Consider the following 23388-nt stretch of genomic DNA (forward strand, 5'->3'; position numbering starts at 1 on the left):
TCCTCCGTTCCGGAAGTCGGTTAAAAATGTAGACCATGTGTTAATCCAGGATATCAGTTAACGGCTTGTAAATTTTTGCCAAAATCGGCTCAAAAGCAGTAGAGTAGTCATTGAACAAAAAAAAAATCAAATGAAAACGATCATAACATCTCCTCCATTTTGAAAGTCGGTTTAAAATGTAGCCTATGTGTTAATCCAGGATGTCAGCTACCTCCTTGTAAAATTTTGTCGAAATCGGTCCAGCCGTTTAAGCGTGAAGAAGTCACAAACATACAAACTCACAAACTCACATACTTTCGGCTTTATAATATTATTAGGATATGTGAGGTATTAATGAGACACGCACAGCCAGTACAACCGTTTATTTCGGACTGATCCCGCGACGTCACAGACACACCCGTGCGTGCGCAGGTAATTAAACAAATACATTACAATCCTCCACCCTTATTTTATAATTATTATTAATAATAACACAGTAAAAAAACCTAACTATATTCTTACAACCAGTAGTAAATTACACAATACACGTATAGTATTGCAAAGGTAATCAGGAGATATGAATTAACTATCTATGACATAACATTTAGGACTTAATTCTAAATTCTAAACAGTATTTTAATGCTAATTAATTAATAATTTTAATTAACGTGGAGCATTATTTTGCGTCAGCATTTCACTAATATATTTATAGTTCAAATACGAACAACAATTTACATGAGTCTGTATAACTCATATTATTATACAATATACATTATACATACTAACTAATATTACACAAGCTTAGCGAGTAAACTGTTTAATAATATCAAAACCGACTGAAAATTCAAAACAGTTTTAAATTAAATTCCGCAATTAGCTTTGTATCCATAATCCGGGGTAAACGCCATAAAACTGCAAGTTTGCAAGATTTTTCTAGTTTTAATAAAGGTTATGTTAAGTGTAAATTGGTTAGCTCAGGACGACATGCAGGTCCTTACGGCGCGGCGGCGCTCATCTGCCACGCACGTGAACAAAATACCAAGGTGGGAGACATTTTTGCTGATCTCGTTATATACGTGTTCGGCAAAACGTTATGGAATTGTGTTTTTGCGCGGAAATTCTGACAGTAAAATCAAAGGTACAAAATACTTGGGTTTATCGATGCTGCAGAAGGTTTATTGTAATCATTATAATTTTCTGTTCTTTTCTGACGGTTGAAATTAAACTTTGATGGCAAATTAACAATATTATTATAAAAGATAATTCTGTAAGTAGCACTGCGTGAAGATGCTGCCTTTATTGTATACTAGCTTCTCAAAATCCACAATGAACCAAAGCAAAACCCATCCAGAAAGTTGGCAATCATCGTCGTTTCCAGTTATGCTTTTACATTATAAACAGAAATATGATTTTCAAGATTTAAAATATCTCGATACCATCCAAATCGGCTAAGATGTTTAAGAGTTAAGAGGTTACACTTTTCGCATTTATAGCAATGTGGATTTCTTCAATTTTTCAAAGAAATTGAGATAATGAAACTTTGAATTAATATCTAACACAGTGAAGTGGCAACAGACACTCAGACGCTCTCAGGGCGATAAGTCACCGAAGGAGAGCTTTCCATTATGCGATCGCATTAATCAGTCACTAATTGAAAATACTTCACTTGAAAATTCAATGTTAATTGAAGATTATATTATAGTTCTAATATTACTAGTTTTTTTATGAAATAGGGGGGCAAACGAGCAAACGGGTCACCTGATGAAAGCAACTTCCGTCGCCCATGGACACTCGCAGCATCAGAAGAGCTGCAGGTGCGTTGCCGGCCTTTTAAGAGGTAATAGGGGAGGGTAGGGGAGGGAATAGGGTAGCGGATTGGGCCTCCGCTAAACTCACTCACTCGGCGAAACACGTCGGTTTTCTGTAGGGACGTGGTATTTCTCCGGTCGAGCCGGCCCATTCGTGCCGAAGCAATATGGGCGAAATACTTTATATGGCAAAACAACGTATGCCGGGACAGCTAGTCGATATATAAAAAGAAAAAATGTTGCATTATTTTATCAGCGATACAGGCATCTACTATAACAGATAGCAACATATAAGTATAGCGCATACAATAATATTATGTACATAATATTGTATTCGTATAATCGAATATTCGCTTGAGTGATATTATTTCTTAGAAGGCCAGATATTCTGGAAACCCTCTGTAGTTGGGGACTGGTGTAATTCATGGAGCAGCAGAAAGGAATAAACATGGCGCAGGGTACGCGATTTTGTCGTAAATTTGTCAAACGCAGGGCGGCGGTAAATACTGCCAACCCCAACAGATGTAAATGTATATTGATAGTTTTATTGCAATGTCGTATTTAACTGAGAATTGGCACTTTGTTTTACTATCAGAGAAGTTGATTCATAAGCAGATGGCGGACCTACTTATTTTGGTTGCGTTTTGTCAAATCCAGCCGACAGACGATGACATAGTTAGGCATCCATTACACGATCATACAAGTGACAGTCAATTCCGTCAATCATGAATTATGTTCGACTGATGGTGACTGATGAACTGACGTGGTATTAGACGGTCACTCAATTCTATTCAGTTTTATGTCAGTCAAAGCCAAAATTTTCAAAGGTTACTATAATCGTGATCGCGTTGGGCTTGACATAAATCGAGCAATAATTAACGTGGTTACGCCATTTGTCTAAAAATCAATTTTACAGACTAGACAAAATTAGTATTTCTTAAGATGTTATTATGAAATGCCGCGTAGAATCGTAGACAATCAAACAAAATTAATTACGAAACTTACCGTGCGTACCGTCAGTGCACACTACAGATAACTAATTACATCCATCTATTCATATTGAAAATTGTAGGAGCAATTTTAAGGTCATTATTATAATAAGAACGTCAAAATATTTTTTAAAAACCTTACCCCAAGTGCATCATATTTTGAATGCGCAAAGTTTAGATTTATATCTTATATCTTTAAACGAGCAATTCTTGTAGTATATATACCTAATTGGAATCTCGGAATCGGCTCCAACGATTTTCATGAAATTTAGTATATAGGGGGTTTCGGGGGCGATAAATCGATCTAGCTAGGAATCATTTTTAGAAAATGTCATTTTCATCAAATCTGTCAAACTGCTAGTGTATATTGTAGATAGACAGTATTATATTATATACAACTACTATCTTCCATATAATATAGATATTTTATATGTATATTGTATATTGTAAATAGTAGAGTGGAGCGACTCTGAACACTCTACTCAGATATCTCTCTCGATACCACAGACATAGATCTTGATCTATGTCTGTGCTCTACACTCTAAACTAAATGGGCCACGGTAGAAGAAAAGTTGCTAATTTAGAACATAATATATTCGTACAAAATTTGGAATTTAAGGATCTATAACTTTAGTACCCTGTACCGTAGACGAGAAATTTTAATAATACTACAATACATACTAATTTGTATGATATAGGCGACAATATACGTACTACATATTAATATATTATACAACTAGCTGTTGCCCGCGACTTTGTCCGCGTGGACTTCAGTTTATAGCGCGCGATGTCAACAAAATTGGTGTCAAAAGCTTTTATAAAAAAACCCTGGTACCCCTTAAATCAATACAGCTGTGCAGTGTGCACACAATAAGTATTTCATTTTTTTATATTAAACTTTATATTTTATGCCAAATTTTAAAGCTTATTTAGCCCTCCAATTACACAACTTTACCCATAAACTATTTATCATTGATAGATTTAAGGTTACGTCACTGCACAGATAAAGTACTGAGTTATTTAATACCGTAGAATAGATATAACAATCGAAAAAAATCGAAACTTAAATGTAAGATGATACCACGTCTTATAGGAAGACTTTTGAGCAAGCGTCAGCGCGATGTAGAAGACGCACGGCGCCATCTATTATGAATTGTTGGAACTAACTTAATTTGAACAAATTTACGCATTTTCACCCCCTTACAACCCTTTTTTCCAGTAAAAAAGTAGCCTATGTCCTTTCTCAGGCTTTAGACTATCTGTATACAAAATTTCATTACAATCGGTTCGGAAGTTTTGGCGTTTGGCGTGAAAGCGAGACTGACAGACAGACAGACAGACAGACAGACAGAGATACTTTTGGCGTTTGGCGTGAAAGCGAGACTGACAGACAGACAGACAGACAGAGATACTTTCGCATTTATAATATTAGTATAGATTATGTGCACACTGCATAGCTGTTTTTGGGTATTTTGATTAATTAAGGGCCGCGCTACACCGGAAGCACTTACCAGGGTTTTAAAAAGTTTTTAAATTTGACACAAATTTTGTTGACACTGCGCGCTATAAACTAAAGTCCACGCAGACGATGTCGCGGGCAACAGCTAGTTATGAATAAAAACAATATTATATAGTAAAGTAGGTATGATTAGTTCTGTTACAATAATAAAGTAAAAATTAAAACGCCATCTGTTTTCATATATTAGAATTAAAATGTTGATTGCATTGATATATTTTCTGGATGGAATATAGGCCAACACGGTACACTCGAACTCCTTTATTTTAGAGCGCCTTCTGTTGTCAACTTGTCACATATTTTAGAAATGCAGTAGGAGTTCTATAAGATAAGAAAGATTGATTATTATTATACCAAGTGATTATATTATCGTATTACTAACGTATTAAAAACTATAAACAAAAACATACTAACTAATAAGTATCATTAGTTCTATGTTACAATAAAGTAAAAAATAAAACGCCATCTGTTGAATCGTATTAGAACTAAAATGTTCATTGCATCGATATATTTCTGGATTTTTTATAATATTATACATAAAATATGTTTAAGATTTTTGAAATTTTATTTTAATACACATCCAAGACCCAGGAACATTGAAAACTTTTTGTTCCGCCTGCGGGACTCGAACCCAGGACCCCCGGGATGAGCGCTGGCCACGCGCAATGCGAATTCATTTTCATCGATATTTTCATGGAAATAAGATATTTTCCCACATCAAAATGTAGCCTATGTCCTTTCTCAGACTCTAGAATAACTGTATACAAAATTTCATTGCAATCGGTTCAGTAGTTTTGGCGTGAAAGCAAGACAGACAGACAGACAGACAGAGATACTTTCGCATTTATAATATTATAGTATGGATAGTATGGATTAGAAATGCAGTAGGAGTTCTACATAAGATAAGATAGATTGATTATTATTATACCAAGTGATAATATTATTTAACATAATATTCTATCGTATTAAAAACTATAAACAAAAACATACTAACTAATAAGTATGATTAGTTCTATGTTACAATAAAGTAAAAAATAAAACGCCATCTGCTGAATCGTATTAGAAGTAAAATGTTCATTCCATCGATATATTTCTGGATTTTTTATAATATTATACATAAAATATGTTTAAGATTTTTGAAATTTTATTTTAATACACATCCAAGACCCAGGAACATTGAAAACTTTTTGTTCCGCCTGCGGGACTCGAACCCAGGACCCCCGGGATGAGCGCTGGCCACGCGCAATGCGAATTCATTTTCATCGATATTTTCATGGAAATAAGATATTTTCCCACGTCAAAATGTAGCCTATGTCCTTTCTCAGACTCTAGAATGACTGTATACAAAATTTCATTGCAATCGGTTCAGTAGTTTTGGCGTGAAAGCAAGACAGACAGACAGACAGACAGAGATACTTTCGCATTTATAATATTAGTATGGATGATAAATCCACCCATACGTTTATTGCCGCTGTACAAACGAATCTGCTCCAAAGCTTTTCCTTTGCAAAACGAGATTCAAATGAAGGCGCGGAATTTGAATACGTAGATTTGCAGAAAGTTTTTCATTGTTTGCTTTATAATTGAAAGACCGCGCCAAGCATAAAATAATAGTACGCCGAAAGCGTCTTGCACCGAAATTGAATTAGTTATTCTAGGACTCCCCACTTATTGAGTGAAAACTATTTTCAACTTTGTTTATTTGTGCCTTGTTTATGATTTAATTACTTCGCCAGTAACTTCGAGTTGAGCGGATCGAGAATATTCAGCTGTTAATAAAATTGTGTTACGATGTTACATTACAATAAATTCATAGCGTAATGAACATTTTTATAGCTGCTAATTGCTAATAAAACGTTTTTATATTTTAATGAAAAATTGTTTAAGGTAGCCTATCATAATTTAAAAACGATTATAATCCAAAATGTTTTAAGAAAATTATTTAACGACCTCTGTGGCATTGAGCGTGTGGCGGCTCGAGCCAGGGGTCGGGGATTCGAATCCCGCTGACAGAACAAAAAAGTTTTAAATGTTCCTGGGTCATGGGCTCATGGCTCATGTTTATGTATGATATAATAAAAATCTTATGATGTTTCACACGATGCTGACTAAAGTTTTTGCTCTAGTGGACTGCATTTTCGAGAAATAAAAATACGTCCAAGCTTAGAAAGCACGGAGGTTGTATAGCTCGTATCAATCTCAACTGAATGCGGTCGTTGGGGGTGTAATTGTAAGGAATAGGCAGACATAAGCGCCTCGTAAAAGGCTACCTAAGTGGTGATCCTATATAAAGTTTTATGACCTAGATATTTCTAGATTCTTAGAATTCGGCATAGTAGAAAAGGCATAAGTACGAGTATTTTTCGAAACGAAGTAGTTTAAAAAAAATACCTATGTACTTAGACAAAGCCGCTGCCTACTTCATATTATCGGCGTAACAAAGAAATACCATGACAAAATAACTTATTGATATTAAAGAGTTGTAATTTTTTAGCGCGGGCTTTGAGCGTGGCGACCGAGCAAGAAATTCCATATAGTAGAGTAGATCGTGGGAGATCGACCTTCACCGATCTGATAACCAGATGAGACGTATTTTTTATCAAGTGTAATTTATAAACAAATATGCCTATAATTACTTGCCTATCTAAAAGTGTTCATGGCTATTTTTAATTAAATTAACTTTAATCGATTTTTTTATCACTTTCATTCTTTTGATAACAAATGATTTTTTTTTCACTATTAGTTTTTAACACACAGAATATGCCTCAGTAGGCTTGCCTACTTATTTATGTGTATAGATAGCTACCTGGCAAGCCGATGTGAACAGGTAAGTCAATATAGGTGACTCCATCGTTCTGCTAACTTAGGTATGAAAAATTATATCAAATTTTACATTATTTTATTACAAAATCAGTCATATAGATTTGCCTGCAAAAAATCATACTTAAAGTACTGTTGCCTAGCTCAAAAATAGCCAAGAGCACTTTTAGATAGGCAAGTAATTATAGGCATATATTTTGTTTATAAATTATATTGGATAAAAAAAATGTCTCATATGGTTATCAGATCGGTGAAGGTCGATCTCCCACCGGCTCTTAGAGCAATAACGAAAAAAAACCTTCGACAAACTTCGACTTTGGTCGGTCGGTCGGTGTGGCGTTGCCAGACTTCAGCACGGTGTTTTTGCGTGCGACTAGACGTATGCGAATTATAATTGCATAAGTCGATAAAAATGCTATGCTTATTTTTGTTAAGTGATGACGGTCACAGGTCAATGTCTCTGAGTAGGATCATAATACTGGTATCGGAAGCAATCAAAACAAAGCAGGAACAATATGTACATTAATGGAAAATATTACTTAGGGCCTGTTTAACCACCTCCTGATAAGTGACGAATAGGCTATCCACCAATTATCTTGACAGATCAAGTATGGAGAATCTGTCAAAAAATTGTGAATAGCCTTATTTGGCACTTTATCAGAAAGTGGTGAAACGGGCCCTTAGGCTGAAAAAATCTTGGCCGTGAGTCAGAATTCAGAGCTACCTACGTTAATTTTGCATGAAGTTTTGCCGTATACCCGCGTGATGAATGCCGCAGTGACAGTGAGCGATAGTGGGCCCACCTCATTGTGCGCTCTGATAATATTGTGCCTAATATATTAACATGTTTGTTCAGGATTCGGGACAATTTGTTCTTGCATATCAAGATCTATGTTGTTTCTGACGTATGTTCTGTTTTTGCTTTCCCCTGTTGATCTTGAGGTCGGCTTTGTTATTAATAGCGAAAGTTGGAAGTCCTAGTCCAAAAACGAAAAATGAATGTCAACATAACTTTTGTTTTTATCATAAAGTTAATATACCTAGCGAAATAGAGAAACAATCTCGAGCTGTCAAACGAAACCAAAATTGGTTTTCATCTGTGTGAAAAATATGTGTACGTATACACTTACACAAGCATGATTGAACATGAATTCTATGAGATTAAATTGTCAACGTGCGGCACGTGCCGACTGGACGTCAAAAAAAGAGTGCTGCTGTCATGTATCACACGTCTCTTTTTACCACACAGTGTTACTGATAGAGACATCTCTCTTGCTCAGGCCTTTGTTTCTCTATTCCTCTAGGTATAATAACTTTATGGTTTTTATAATAATATAGTAAAATTATGACAAAAATATTCGTCATCCATATTAATGAGACACAAGAACTATTCAATTGGTTACTTTTTTGTTTTTAATTTGCCCAAACAATATTTGAAAGAAGTGATGCTATTACACAGCTCTTCAACTCTACAAGGGACGAATGCAGACCTTAAAGTAATATCCTTTAGATTTTACACCCTTTATAACTTTTCACTCTTTTAAATAGAATACAATTTCTTACACTTAGGCCACTTTCCCGCAGAATTTGAAATCTCGTTAGGGAACACCGAAGCCATGTGTAAACTTATCAAACGCTCAACAGTGAACGGTAAGTAATGAAATTCATTATTATAATTATGTAAAGACAAACTATCCTAAACTAACAAGTGATCGGGGTTTTGACCCAAAATGGCGCGAGGTTTCGTCCCCATTAAACCTATTGGGGCAATTTAAGCCCTGCATTAACCTAGCCAATCCCTTATTATAAAGGAAGGTATTTGCCTAACAAAAGCGGTCTAGGGGTCCCTTGTTTTTGTTTTCCATTTATTGTAATGTTTTGTGGAGGTTAATTTATTTTTACGTTTGGATTTGATTGGCTTTATGACTTTTGGCTTGTACGAGATAAATCGAGATAAATAATTAAGATTTCTAGTTTTATCAAAATTAGATTATCGCAAGCTGATTTTGCTACTTTAGTTTATAGTTTACTAGCTTCTGCCCGCGGCTTTGCTCACGATAAGAAGTATTATTATATACAATCATCCATTCCCTATTTTATCCGCTTAGGGGTGGCATTAATAAAAATCATTTCTTAGAGGATGCCTACGTTATGAAATGTACCTGCATGCCAAATTTCAGCGCGATCCGTTTATGTACTGATTTGGGCTGTGCGTTGATACATCACTATGTAAGTCAGTATACCTTTGAGTTATATAATATATAATATTATTATTTACATAAGTACATTATTTCTAATTCGTGATTTCTCAATATAATGTACTTATTATATATTATAGATTTATCGAATATTTAGTATCTTTTCTAGTCAAAAAACGAATTCTTCAATCCTATGTTTCAAAAACATCAACGCATATTCGTTAGCCACAACTCACAATTACGCATAATTAATGGTAAATAGATGTCATAACTAATAGTAATTCCTAATCCCCTCTACCAGGCTGCTCGGAAGTAGCTGCGGTAATAAATCTAATGTCACCGTGAGTACCGGCGAGATAAGAAATACAACATAATTGAAGCCATCCATTTATCATGATCAATCTTCCCGTACATCTCTTAGGTTAAGTAGCGATACGCTTAAATACGGCATAAGTGTTTCTAAACAATCGCCAAGCTGCGGTCCAATTGGGACTCTATTGTGATGGCGGAGAGTTGGAATTCGTGGATGCAAGCTGAAACTTTTTCATAACTCTGCTCAAAAGTGACGCTGGTGTGAAAAGATATATCGCGATTAAAAAGAAATCTGCATCGTTCACGGTCCATTAAAGGTGAGGTACGGCCTGATATGAAGTCGTTTTGTCGCAGATTGTAATGAAAAATATTGTTATGTCTCGATTTACATTTATGCATAAACATGGCTGATTATGTCGTATTTTTTATCCGTATTTTTATGATGATAAAACGACATCATGGCTTCGCTGTAGCGGCAACAAGTTTTGCGCGAAGATCTTTTATCGATTTTCACTCTCTTCTTTCTTTTCTTTCGATATTTTATCTTCAGAGTATGCTGTTATTTTAATGAAGCTTTAAGCACAATTGACTTTATACTCCAAGCTTTAAAACTTTAAATGTTAAATGCCAGAAATTTCATAAAAATTATTCTGTTTTGACTAGCCTTGCAAACTGGGCTACAGTAACGTAAAGATGTGAAAAACTTCACACACCTTTAATAGTTATATTTTTTAAGATCCTAGATCGAGGAGCCTAAAAAGAATAATTGCTGTTTCTCTATTCTAGACCACGGCTGTAGCTTTTGTTAAGTCAGTCAAAGGATAGTTAAAGATCAAAATACTTTTTCACAGTATTTTGTTGATTATATTATATTATATATATTTTTGGTCAGGATTTGCATCGCATTCGTTACCAGTGATCGGCTCCATTCAGGTCCGTGCAGTGTTTGCTAATGAATATTCGGGCACAATGCGTACACGTCCGTATTGGATACACCATACACCCTCATCCCGCCCGCGCCAGTAGATAGCGTTCCATTTTACTTTGAATAGAATTTCGGATATCTTTGTAACGACTTTATATTCTAGTCTTAATAAAGATGTAGGTTATTGTGTTAACTTCTTAGCTTGTCTATTTTATGTATGTTTTAGTAGGAGCTAACGTAGCCCTGTTTAGGTCATACGTTGTTGAATAAAATTTGTGGTGTGTTAGCAATAGTAACGTTATACCACTAGATACTAACTACCGCTCTACAAGTCACCTACGACATAGGCCAAAATCAAAACTAATGCTACCTATCTTGTAAGCTTAAAATTAGAGAAACGGATATTTTCCATCCACGCCCTCCTATCAATATAATCCACGATTCATTTTGGTCAGGCTCTAACATAAAGTTAATATACCTAGTGGATTAGAGAAACAAAGGCCTGAGCAAGAGAGATGTCAATATCAGTAACACTGCGTAGTGCGTGGTAATAAGAGACGTGTGATACATGACAGCAGCACTCTTTTTTTGACGTCCAGTCGGCACGTGCCCCACGTTGACAATTTAATCTCATAGAATTCATGTTCAATGATGTTTGTGTAAGTGTATACGTACACATATTTTTCACACAGTTGAAAACCAATTTTGGTTACGTTTGACAGCTCTAGATTGTTGCTCTATTCCGCTAGGTATAATATTACCTTTATGGGCTCTAATGACACCTAACCTTAGCACCTAACCGATTTTGTGTGCGTTGCAATCCATGTACCCATGACTATGTCATCCAAGCCAAAAGATCATTGTAGGTATGTGTCAGTAATTTAATGGACACAGCTTTATTACGAAAAATATATTTCGTCATAAATAGCCAGCATTTATTTTATAGCTTCATGAACATCAGAAGACGTTCACTGATTAATGTGGGCGACTTAGTGGACATTTTGTATTCGCATTATTACCATTTAATGTTTTACAAGATATATGTCGGCCATGTTTATCACATGTTTTTCCTATGTTGTTAATATGGTATTGATATTTATTACTTGTATCGAAATATACTGCCGTCTAATGGACTTTTTATATGTTTACCAATTGTGAGCGTTAGGATCGGTGCTGACTAGTTCCACTTATTTCGACGATTATGTTTGCTTTGCCTCACTTTCTATTTTGTTCTGTGTTTTATGAATATACTGTCTTACTTCTGAATTATTGACTGATGAATGAATCGTCAAATCATCAGATTTGACTCCTAAAAATGAAACCTTTTTATGGTTCAAATTGCTGCTTTTATAGTCCATACAGTACTACTGATATTATTATAGTTTATTCTTCTAGTTCAATTAATCCCTCCGGAATAGGCCGACTATTTTGGAAGATTATACGTGGGAGAGCCATGTTTCGGCACAAATGGGCCGGCTCGACCGGAGAAATACCACGTTCTCACAGAAAACCGGTGTGAAACAGCGCTTGCGCTGTGTTTCGCCGAGTGAGTAAGTTTACCGGAGGCCCAATCCCCTACCCTATTCCCTTCCCTACCATCCCCTATTCTCTTCCCTACCCTCCCCTATTACCCTAAAAAAGGCCGGCAACGCACTTGTAGCTCTACTGATGCTGCGAGTGTCCATGGGCGACGGAAGTTGCTTTCCATCAGGTGACCCGTTTGCTCGTTTGCCCCCTTATATCATAAAAAAAAGAAGATTATCATATTGTGTGCTTTCCCGTATACGTTTTAAATGTTTGTATAGGCAATGTATAGGCAACTATACGGACATTTAAAATCTTGTACCAGGTATTTGCTCTGAAAATACCTGTATAAATCATCCCCAACAGATGCAGATTTTTATTATAGTGTGCGCTGGCCCTTACGGAGCCAATAACTATGATATAAGTCAACTTTTATTAATAAACTAATGACATCCGGGGACAATTTATGAGGGCCATCTCAATCCCGGGTAGTCAGCCATTAAACGTCGCCAATAACATCCACAAAATACAAAACCGACCTACGAAATACAAGAAAAATATAATGATAAATAGTCGAAAAATTATTTGGCATGATTAGTCTATTTCATAATTGATATATAATCATACATACTAATATGAGATATACTTAGGTATATGTCTGTCTGTCTGTTACCTCTTCACGCCTTCTTTGAACCGATTTTGCTGAAATTTAGTATGAGGATTGAGAATACTTAGAAAATTGAGTCCCAAGAACTGTGACATAGGACGGTTCCCGTGCGATAAACGTATTTTATTGTTTAAAATAATATAGGACAAGACTAAATACGAAAATATGAAATGACTTGACTGACATAAAGTGGCGTCTGGCGAATTTGAATAAAGTGCATATCTTATATATCTTTAAACGAGCAAGTCTTATATATATATATATATATATATATATATATATATATATATATATATATATATATATATATATATATATATATATATATATATATATATATATATATATATATATATATATATATATATATATATATATATATATATATATATATATATTTTTTTTTTTTTTATATATATTTGGAATCTCGGAATCGGCTTCAACGATTTTCATGAAATTTAGTATATAAGGGGGTTTCGGGGGCGATAAATCGATCTACTACTATTATTACTAATTATATTTCTAACTGAAAAATATGACTCTTCCTGACATCTATTGGCAAATAATAATACTATTTTGTGAGCAACTAATTGCTTTAACGACACAACAACAGCTAAAGCTATTCCAGCAGATGGCGTTGTTAACTAACACGAAGTCAATGAGTGTTTACTATACCGAGCAAAGCTCGGTCATCCATCTACTTATTATTATTTCAGTAGTTTTTTGTAGCAACTCGGCAAACATTACACGGTAGGTTTTGCTGTCAGTTTTACCACAGTCATGACTGTGACTGATGCATAACCTGTCGTGTAATGCAGTGACTTGATTTTTGCTTCATGCAACCATCAGTCACGTATTTTGAGTGAGTGTTGTCACATCTGACAAAATAGGAAAAAATTAGAAACGTATACCTTTGAAACTTTTGGCTTTGACTGACATAAAACTGAAGAGAATTGATTGACCGTCTAATACCATTCGTCAGTCCATCAGTCGCCATCATTCAAACATAATTAATGATTGACGGAATTGACTGTCGCTTGTATGATCGTGTAATGGATGCCTTACTAATAAAAACATCGCCATTAACGCAAAAGGGACATCAGTGAAAATATTTTTGTAAATGTTCTTCTTATTGGCTTGTAATGACAGATTTCTCCAGTCTCCACTACATTACGCTATAACGTTCTTATGATAATGTCCATATTTCGCACCAATACCTCTGTAAATTCGGCCTACAAGATTTGATTTGAAATGTTTTAAAAATTGCAAAAAAATTGTGAAAAAATATGTTATCCGTAAAATTTGTTAATAAAGAGAAAAGAGTTCGAGAACAAATGCAAATTTTAGTCTTTTCTACATCTTCGAACGCGCGAGTCGCTCCAACGGCGCTGCCGAAACGCTTAACGATAAAACCAGCCTACGTTGTAAGCAGTTATCTAATCTGCTAAAAACTTAATGTGTCTGTACATTCACAAACCAAGAAGGATTATCCAAGTTAGTAGCATCGTTCATACAAATCCCTGATTAATCGTATACAATAAACATATTCCATTGAAACATAATATTATGTCATAATATGTATTGGGTCCGCGATCCATCAATATGCCCAGTGTATAGGGTCTTTAGGCTGTGACAGAAATTGATATAGCCATCGGAAGGGGGACTTATTTATTTTATTGCAGAAGTAAATGGATTTCAAATGGTATTATTTTATGTATAACTACGGAATTCTAAAAATTAACTCCATACCTAAAAATATACACATACTTACACAAAAAATACTCATTCACTTTTTATTTGGTTGTTTTTATTGGTTGTTTTTAAAATATATATATATATAAAAAAAAATATTTTAAAAAGTTTTTTATTCATTTGTTTTTTAATCAATAAGTAGTTAAAAGCAATAAATAATAATGTCGAAATTTTTAATTTGTGATGAAGATCTTTTCTATAACTTTTATTTAGTAGTTTACTATAATAGTAATAAAAAAAATACTTTTTTAAATATATTTTAAAAAGCTTTTTTTTATTCATTTGTTTTTTAATCAATAAGTAGTTAAAAGCAATAAATAATAATGTCGAACTTTTTTATTTGTGATGAAGATCATTTCTATAACTTTTACTTAGTAGTTCGTGAACAATATTTTTTCGCCGCCTTACCGCCCTATAATGACGGAAATATTTTCGCGAGCTCAGTGTAAGCTATTAGCACTGTGGGAAAATTTTCTATTTGTCCAGCCATCGACTGTGGGTGGCGGGATCTCGGCAAACAAAGGAAGCTAAAACATAGAAATATATTCTAGATGCTTTTTAATTTAATATTATTTTAGTTATAATGAATGTTTTGGAATGGACGTGGATGGATGATAGCGGTTAATATTTTACATCGGTATCTTTTCAGAAGAGGATAAGGTATATTATCAAAGTTTTTAGTTATATAATCTAATGATAACAAGGACAAATAATTTGTTTTGTCCTTACTCCTTACATATTATTGGCGTCGAAAAAAAAATAGGTTTTGAAGAGAGCACCTAATCAAATAGTCTCAAAATACAGATTTGATAGTCAAGCCTTCGGTTTTCGTTGGTAACATTAAGTTGTCGATTTCTTAAAGAAGAAGAGCTTGCTGTCAGTAATATTTTGTAATATTGACTCTCTCTTAAAGTACTTACTAAACCATTAAGAAAATTATATACCTACAAGTTGATGCCCGCAACTCCGTTGCGCCAAAATTCGTTTATCGCGGAACCGTACATTTTTTCGGGATAAAAAGTATTATATTTCCTTTCCCGGGTCTCAAAGTATCTCCATGCCAAATTTGAGCAAAATCGGTTCAGCGGTTTGAGCGTGAAGAGGTGACAGACAGACAGACGCACTGAATTTCATCACATTTGTAATATTAAGTATGGAAATATTAATATGGATATGGTGCTGCGTTATAAAGTATCTAGTATTATTAACAGTAGGTACATTATTTATCAAAATACTATTTTAACTTTAGAAATTAATCGAGGGTTTTATTGGCAATGGAAAAAAATGTTATTTTATAATTCCAAAATACATTACACCGGGTCCGCAGCCAACAGATATGGACTGTGAAACGCGATAGCCGGATTTCATTTTTGGCCTGAATAAATCTAGGCCTAAATATTTTAAGCTAGTGATCTACTGACTGAATGCACCCGTATTTGTATTGATACCTCGATTGTGGGAATCGCAGACACAATAGATTTTCAATTGTCATGCGGCAGCCGGGTTAAGGTGTTTCCTCACCGGGAGCATTCACGTCTAATGTAACATTATAAATTCGTCTTTGAGCATTACATTACAATAATACCTCCCTGACCGACAAACATTCGCGTGTATATAATATAATATAGATTCGACTTTAAGCATTCCATAACAAGTTAACTTTATCGACTTGTTTTATAGTGATTACTGATTATAATAATATATTGTGTCTAGATTCTTGTTTAATTTAAAAAGAAGATTGTTTTTGTTTTCAAGATTCGGCTGATAAAATCAAAATATGATGTGTCTGAAACCGCGTGTTCATAAAGCCTGTAATATAATTAAAGTAACAGAACGGTATGAAGTTTCTTACTTAAGACATTTATTCGCAGAAACTAATATCCATACTTCCATATCCATATCCATACTTCCATACTAATATTAAAATGCGAAAGTGTGTCTGTCTGTCTGTTACCTTCACGCCCAAACCCCTGAACCGATTTGGCTGAAATTTGTCATGGAGATACTTTGAGTCCCAGGAAAGGACATAGGATACTTTGCCTCCCAGAAAAATTCACGGTTCCCGCACGATAAACGTGTTTTGGCGCAGCGGAGTTACGGACGTCATCTAGTTAAGTCATAAACTAACGCAATGTGAGAAAACAGAAAAAATGTAATTGCGAGGTATGAAGAACGGTCAAAGGTTAAAAAAGGTTGTGAAAAAGTTCCCATCTGCTCACACACGGGGCGTAAATTAAAAAAATAAACATATTCCTATAATATTTTGAGCTTTATATGTGAATTTATGTGCAATAAAATTTGATGAATGGCTGTTACAAGCATTATCCTTATCAAAGACAAAAGAGTTCGACGCGTAATGGATTAACTTTCCCGCCATTTTGTTTTCGCGTTTTCCAAATTTAAATGATGGCGGCTTTTGATTCTTTTTCAATATTTTTTTGTGCGACATGTTGGAAATACGAGTTTATTTTAAATTCTGAGTTATTCGTATCTTTTACAAAATTTTGTTCGTAGTTCTTGCATTGTAGTCTTACGTTGTACGAGTACGTACAATATTGTAAGAATCACAATAATACCGTATTCAATTATATTTTCTACGTACCACTGCCAGAAATTCTACTTATGTACGCCCGAAGTAACAACAAAACAAATTGTCAACATCTTTTAGAAATGTGATTTTCTTAGAATCAGTTACGTACTCGTATATAGTATAATATTACAGAAATGGCTGACAAAAATGTTAAATGCCTTATACAGTGAAACCTGGTTAATTGGGATCTCAAGGGACCAAGACTTTTGTACCAATTATTAAGGGCTCCCAATAATCCAGTTATCCAATTAAGCAGGTTTAAAATTATGGGTGTCTCATTTACAGGGGCCGACACTCACAGAGGTTAATATGTGTCGTTATTTAATTTTAAAAGCTTTTATTCGTTTGAGTTTTCGTTTTCCATCAATACACTGAGACCGTATTTCTTCGTTGTTTGTAATAATTCTCCACAGGGTTGACTTTGGTGTGTTATTCTCCCTATATATTTCATCACGCGACTTTCCTATATCATAATCTGATAGACGTTTGAACTGATAACGTTTTATATTTACGTTTGGATATTTTTTACACTTTTATTCCCTTGTTTTTAGGTCAAAAACTGAGAAAGTACTGACAAAAAAGCATGCACGTTAGGCGACGCGAAATGTATGTTTAACAAACATGTCAAAACTTGTTACACCTATCGTAATTTGTGTCAATTATACAGGTTAATGAGCTACAGAGTCTCAATTACAGAGTTAAATATTGAAAAAGTCTTAAAATTCAAATCTCATTTAATCAGTTTCGAAAAATCCATTAACAGAGGTAATTTAATGAAATTGTGCCGGGACCTCATTGCAACTATCAATAATAGAGGTTTCTCGCTTAGCCAGGTCCCGCTTAACCAGGTTTCACTGTAATATAATATTTTTGAGTAAAAGTTTTGATTACTTATTATTATTATGAAAAAAGGAAAATTGACCGATAGTTGTTATCATATTACTACATTTTACATTTTACAAGGCGCGCACATTTATTAATTTATAATATTTTAAAGATTTTTTTTATTCCATTTTATTTATAGGACCTTTATATTACAATACATGTCGGTCCTGTTAGTTAAACATAATACATTATGTAAAAACAAACAAAAGAAAGTTCATTTTAAAGATTAACTACACAGTTTACAAGAAAGTAACAATAAGCAACATAGGCATTAATGTCAAAACTAATAGGCTAAACAAAATTATTCCGACGCAAGAAAAATAAAAGTTAAAACTAAATTATAAGGCTTAGAGAGAGCAACAAAATTCTATAAAAATAAAAGAGGATCAGCAAAAGTAATTTCAATAAACAAAAGATCAACAGCGCCCTTTCAGTTGTGACCAGTGTAAGCTGAGCCCCGCGTTTGTCCCCAACTCAAACAGGCCAAGTTCACGAAAACAGTATTTATGCTGGTTACTATTTCAACAGAAGTTGTAAGTCCATTAGTTTGTGTGCTGCCTTCACTTAATGCTAAAGGGGGCTCAATAGTGTCTTGTCATGAAAATGTTCTATTATCTCCATTTAGATTCATTTGTATCTTAATACCTTTAATGATGTATTTGAATTATGTTACCAATTCAAATACAATGCCACATATTATTTACTTGGATGACTCTAAAATTTTCTGTCTGATCTTGCATCGAAAAAATGTAGCTAAATTGCTATTTTCATATGAATTTGTAGCAACGATTCAGATCATGACTCTTGTCCCAAAATATAGTTATTAATATAAGCTGGGCCTGTAGACAAGTGACAAAGCACTAACGCTAACGATAACGCTAGCGCTACAAAATGTATGCGATTTGACATAAGTCATCGCTTCGCTAGCGAATACTAATGTCAAATCCATACATTTTGTAGCGTTAGCGTTAGCGTTCGCGTTAGCGTTTTGCCACTTGTCTACGGGGGCTGGTACGCTAGTACCATAATAATATTAGAAAAAAAAATACGTACGTAAGTACGAAATTTTGTCACTTGCCGAATCTATACATATAAAAATGGATTTTCAATTGTGTTAGTAACGCTAAAACTCAAAAACGGCTGAACGGATTGGGCTAATTTTAGTCTTAAAATATTTGTAGAAGTCCAGGGAATGTTTTAAAGTGACACACAGTTCACTGGGACAGCTAGGCTTGAAAAAATAGCATGAGGCACGAGGCCAGCCGCAAATGATACGTTGGCAAAGGGCATCATCCTAGACTCTAAACAACCAAACAGTATGAGTTCGGACAAGCAGCGATCTCTTATCTAAGACCGAAGCCACATTGCAGCAGTTATGTCGCCGCAGCAGCGTTGTTCCGACTTTTATAGTGTGCCAATAGTTGCGAGTTGCGACTTTAGGCCGGTTCTTCTCTTCGGGTTTCCAAACCGGTTGTAGCTCAACATGTATACTTTCTGAAAATATTATTTTCCGTTTAGAAATAAAACATGTTTTTCACATCACTTTCAGACTCGGAGTTTTGTGGGAATGCAAATGACGCGACGGACGGGAGATGAAGTGAACGAGTACAGAAGACATTACCATGTCATCGTTGCGCGTTGATGTGCGTCGTTTCAGCAAATGTATATTATGTGTCATACTATGCTTATTTTGATAGCGTTTTCCGCGTTTTCCCTGTTAAAAGGCCGGTAACGCATATGCAACTATTTTGATGCTGCTAGTGTCCATGGTCGACGGTAGTTGTTCTCTATCAGGTGATCCAATTGCTCATTTGCCCCCAAATCCATACTAATATTATAAATGAGAAATTGTGTCTCTCTGTCTTTTATTACCTCTTTACGCGCAAACCAATAAACTGATTTTGCTGAAATTTGTTATGGAGATACTCTGAGTTTTGGGAAAAGACATCTATATATTATATTAATACGTAAGCCAAAAATTTTGTATCCCTTTTGACGAAAAATGGGGAAACGTAGGTGAATGAAATTTTGCACAGTTATAGTTTATATGGTGAAGGAGTGCATCGAGCTAATATTATTTTGAAATTATGCTTTTATCATACATTTTTTTAACAAATAAAACATTACACACACACACTACAACACACACACTAGGAAAAATGACAGATTTTTGAGTGACAAGCCTATACGTACGAGTTATACTCTTTTATTTATGGTCGAAGTCTGTTAACAACAAGGTGACAAATTGAAAATGCATTATAGTTTTTTTTATTGAATCTGAGATACTATTACACAATGCTTACACGGCCAGTCTGAGATCAGCTGAGTCCCAGAGACCAGAGTTGAAAAAATTATAATATGATAAAGTCAATATTTTTTTTACAAAATAAAGGTAGTAGTCCTAATGTCGTTGAAACTAAGGTCGAATTTCGACCATTGGGCGATCTCTACTATAGAATATTCTTTATCCCGGGAAAACTACAGTCCCCGCGCGTTAAGGAAGTTTTAGCGCAACGTTTTATATTTAAAAAAAAATCGTTGCAACGAAGCAAGTCGCAACGCAATAACAATGTAACCTCGCTCTTAGATCTCATACTGATATACGGAATCGTTGCGGCGCCTAGAATTGGACCAATTTCCATTTAACAACGCGTACACGATATAGTTTAGCAATAATATTACGTAATGACAGGCTAAGGCTGCTGCCGTGGAAGTTTGCCAATCATGCACTGTATCCAAACAAGAAGGCCATTTTACAAATTCCGTTCCGAGCGATATCGGCCAAGTGTACTGGAATCAAATGTGGGCTCTGAATTCTTATGTACTACAATTTTCAGTGTGACTTATAACATGATTTTACTATAAGCTACCTGCGGCTTCGCTCACGAATTCTTTTACTTTAAAGTTTTGACGTACCAACCATTTCCTGAGATTATACATTAAAAAAAAATGTTTTTACATCAGGAAAATTGATTTGTAGCTAATCTACGTTTTTTGTGGAGCTATCCCGAGTAAATATTAGTTTTGATGTGTCGGGGCTAGATATAACCCGACCAATTTAAGTGAGCGACCATTTTCCTAAAAATCAATTCCTCTGATATATTACATTAATCATTATTAATAACTTTGCTGTCTCAAACCTCAAATCAATGTTATCTAACTGCCGGATACTTTACTAGATGTAAAGAGACACGATATCAAATATAGCTTTTTATTAGCGCGGATATTCTGTGAGTGTTTCGGAGACCGTCACGTAGGACGAAACGTTAGTATCCTGAGGGCAATGTGACCAAGGACGGTTATTTTATTATCAATTATATTATTATGTAGTAGACTACGTTGTATGCATTATTATTTATTATTTGTTTATTAGATATTATGGATGCAACATAATATAGGGTGCCCCAAAATTAACGCAAGATTTGAATTTGCCGTCATTTACGCAGTGTAGTATTGACAACCATAAAAACAAAATCTCGCTCGTAATAACATTTGGTAACGATCGTAATAATTATATTTGGTAACGCTTGTAATTACATTTGAAAACGCTCATAATTATATTTGGTAACGCTCGTTATTAAAATTTGTTACTTACGCTCGTAATTTAATTTAATCATGCTTGTTATTTTATTTGGTAACGCTCGTATATTTTTTGTACATTTACCAAATGTAATTACGAGCGTTACCAAAATATACCTATAATAACGAGTGAAACCAAATGTAATTATGAGCGTTACCAAATGTACTATACTCGTTTGTATCTGTCGAATTTACTTAAATTCGAATACAACAATTCCTTTCCTATGATACCGTATTGAAAGATTTAGGTTCTGAGAAAGTTAAGTACCACTTGGGTCCCACAGGCCACAATTATATTATGTGACTTTGATGTCAAGACATTGTGTAAATTATTATAAATGAGTAATTCTTAAAGCAAGGGTATTCAATGTAAGCACAACCATCAGTTATTATGGGCCCCTTTAGTTTAAATGGTCCGGTTCACATTTCGAATGGGAACGTTTTTTGTTGACTCTGCAGATCACAGTTTATATTACTGTTAAAATATTATATTCTCTCACTACTCTCCTTTCCTCCTTGGAGTAAAGACGTGCCTTACCGAATGCGCTTAACCAAATAAAGTGCCATATTTAAATTGAATTTCTTTTATTTAATCCATCCACGACCTCACAGTCTAAGTCAGTAAGACTAACAAGTTTACTACTGATCCGATTTTGATGAATAATTATTGATTTATAATATACGGACCGGGTACCTAACATAGTATAAAATAATACAAGATAAGATCATCATCACATTAGTTAATATTATGTATATGTCGCCGCCGACTGGTTTATATAGCCGTTCAATCAAACAGCTAGCCCTTTGACTGAACAACGCCATTCAATCACACGTCTAGCTTTTATATTGAATATTTTAGTCGCTCAAAACGTTCAACACTACAGCGGATTCAAAAGCCGCCGTCTAATTGAAGTAGTTAAGCGCGCACCGCTGCGGCGCTAGGTGCGTTTTTTTACAATATGGCGTCAACTAGCAGGTGTTTGTTGGTGTTTGTGGTTGTTTGTTGTTTGCGGAAAGAAAGTAGTTAATAAAAGTTACAAGTGTAATAACACTTGTAACTTTTATTAACTACTTGAGACAAAAATTGTGGAGGCACATACGAGTGAATCAAAATTTCAACAAATATTCGAGGAGAAATTACGGGATTATGAAATGGATGGATGCAGCCCACCGGAAAGGGGGGCTCGGGGGGCGCAGCCCCCCGCCAAAACAAAAACCAACACAATCCAGAAAGTCCAAAAGTAGGTTAGGTTAGAACTGTGACTGTGCTGCGGCAGCAGCCGGCGACCGCCACAAAACACGCCTCAGAATTTTTTAATTTTACTTATTGCATTAAACTTTTGGTCACCCCTTAAACTTAATCCGAGAATAATCTTTCAATAAAATACAAAAAGTTTTCCTATTCTCCCAAATTACATATTAAGCTAATGGTCGCCCTAGTTAATTTGCCATTAAACCAGTTGGCTAAGCGTCGTCTAGCTGTAGTGTTGAACGATGTAGTCAACAAGTCGGCTAAACGACGTATAGCCGTGTGATTGAATGGCGTTGTTCAATCAAAGGGCTAGCTGTTTGATTGAACGGCTATTTAAACCAGTCGGCTGCGATATACATATATAGATGAATATCATTTATCAATTAAAGGTGTGCCTGTTTAAATGCTCTAAATTCTAGATACACATCAAACACGTCCAAATAAAACCCGATTTAGTATTCATTTATAAGCCGGCTTCCACAGGGACTCGCTAAACATAGCATTGCATATAATTTGGGTATACCTGAAACGTTCGCTCATATTTCCCCTGAATATTTCACAAGCGGTCCAAAGTCCACTTTATAAAATTCAA

This window comes from Aricia agestis, chromosome 3 (assembly GCF_905147365.1).
Source record: "Aricia agestis chromosome 3, ilAriAges1.1, whole genome shotgun sequence".
NCBI classification, from domain to species: Eukaryota; Metazoa; Arthropoda; class Insecta; order Lepidoptera; family Lycaenidae; genus Aricia; species Aricia agestis.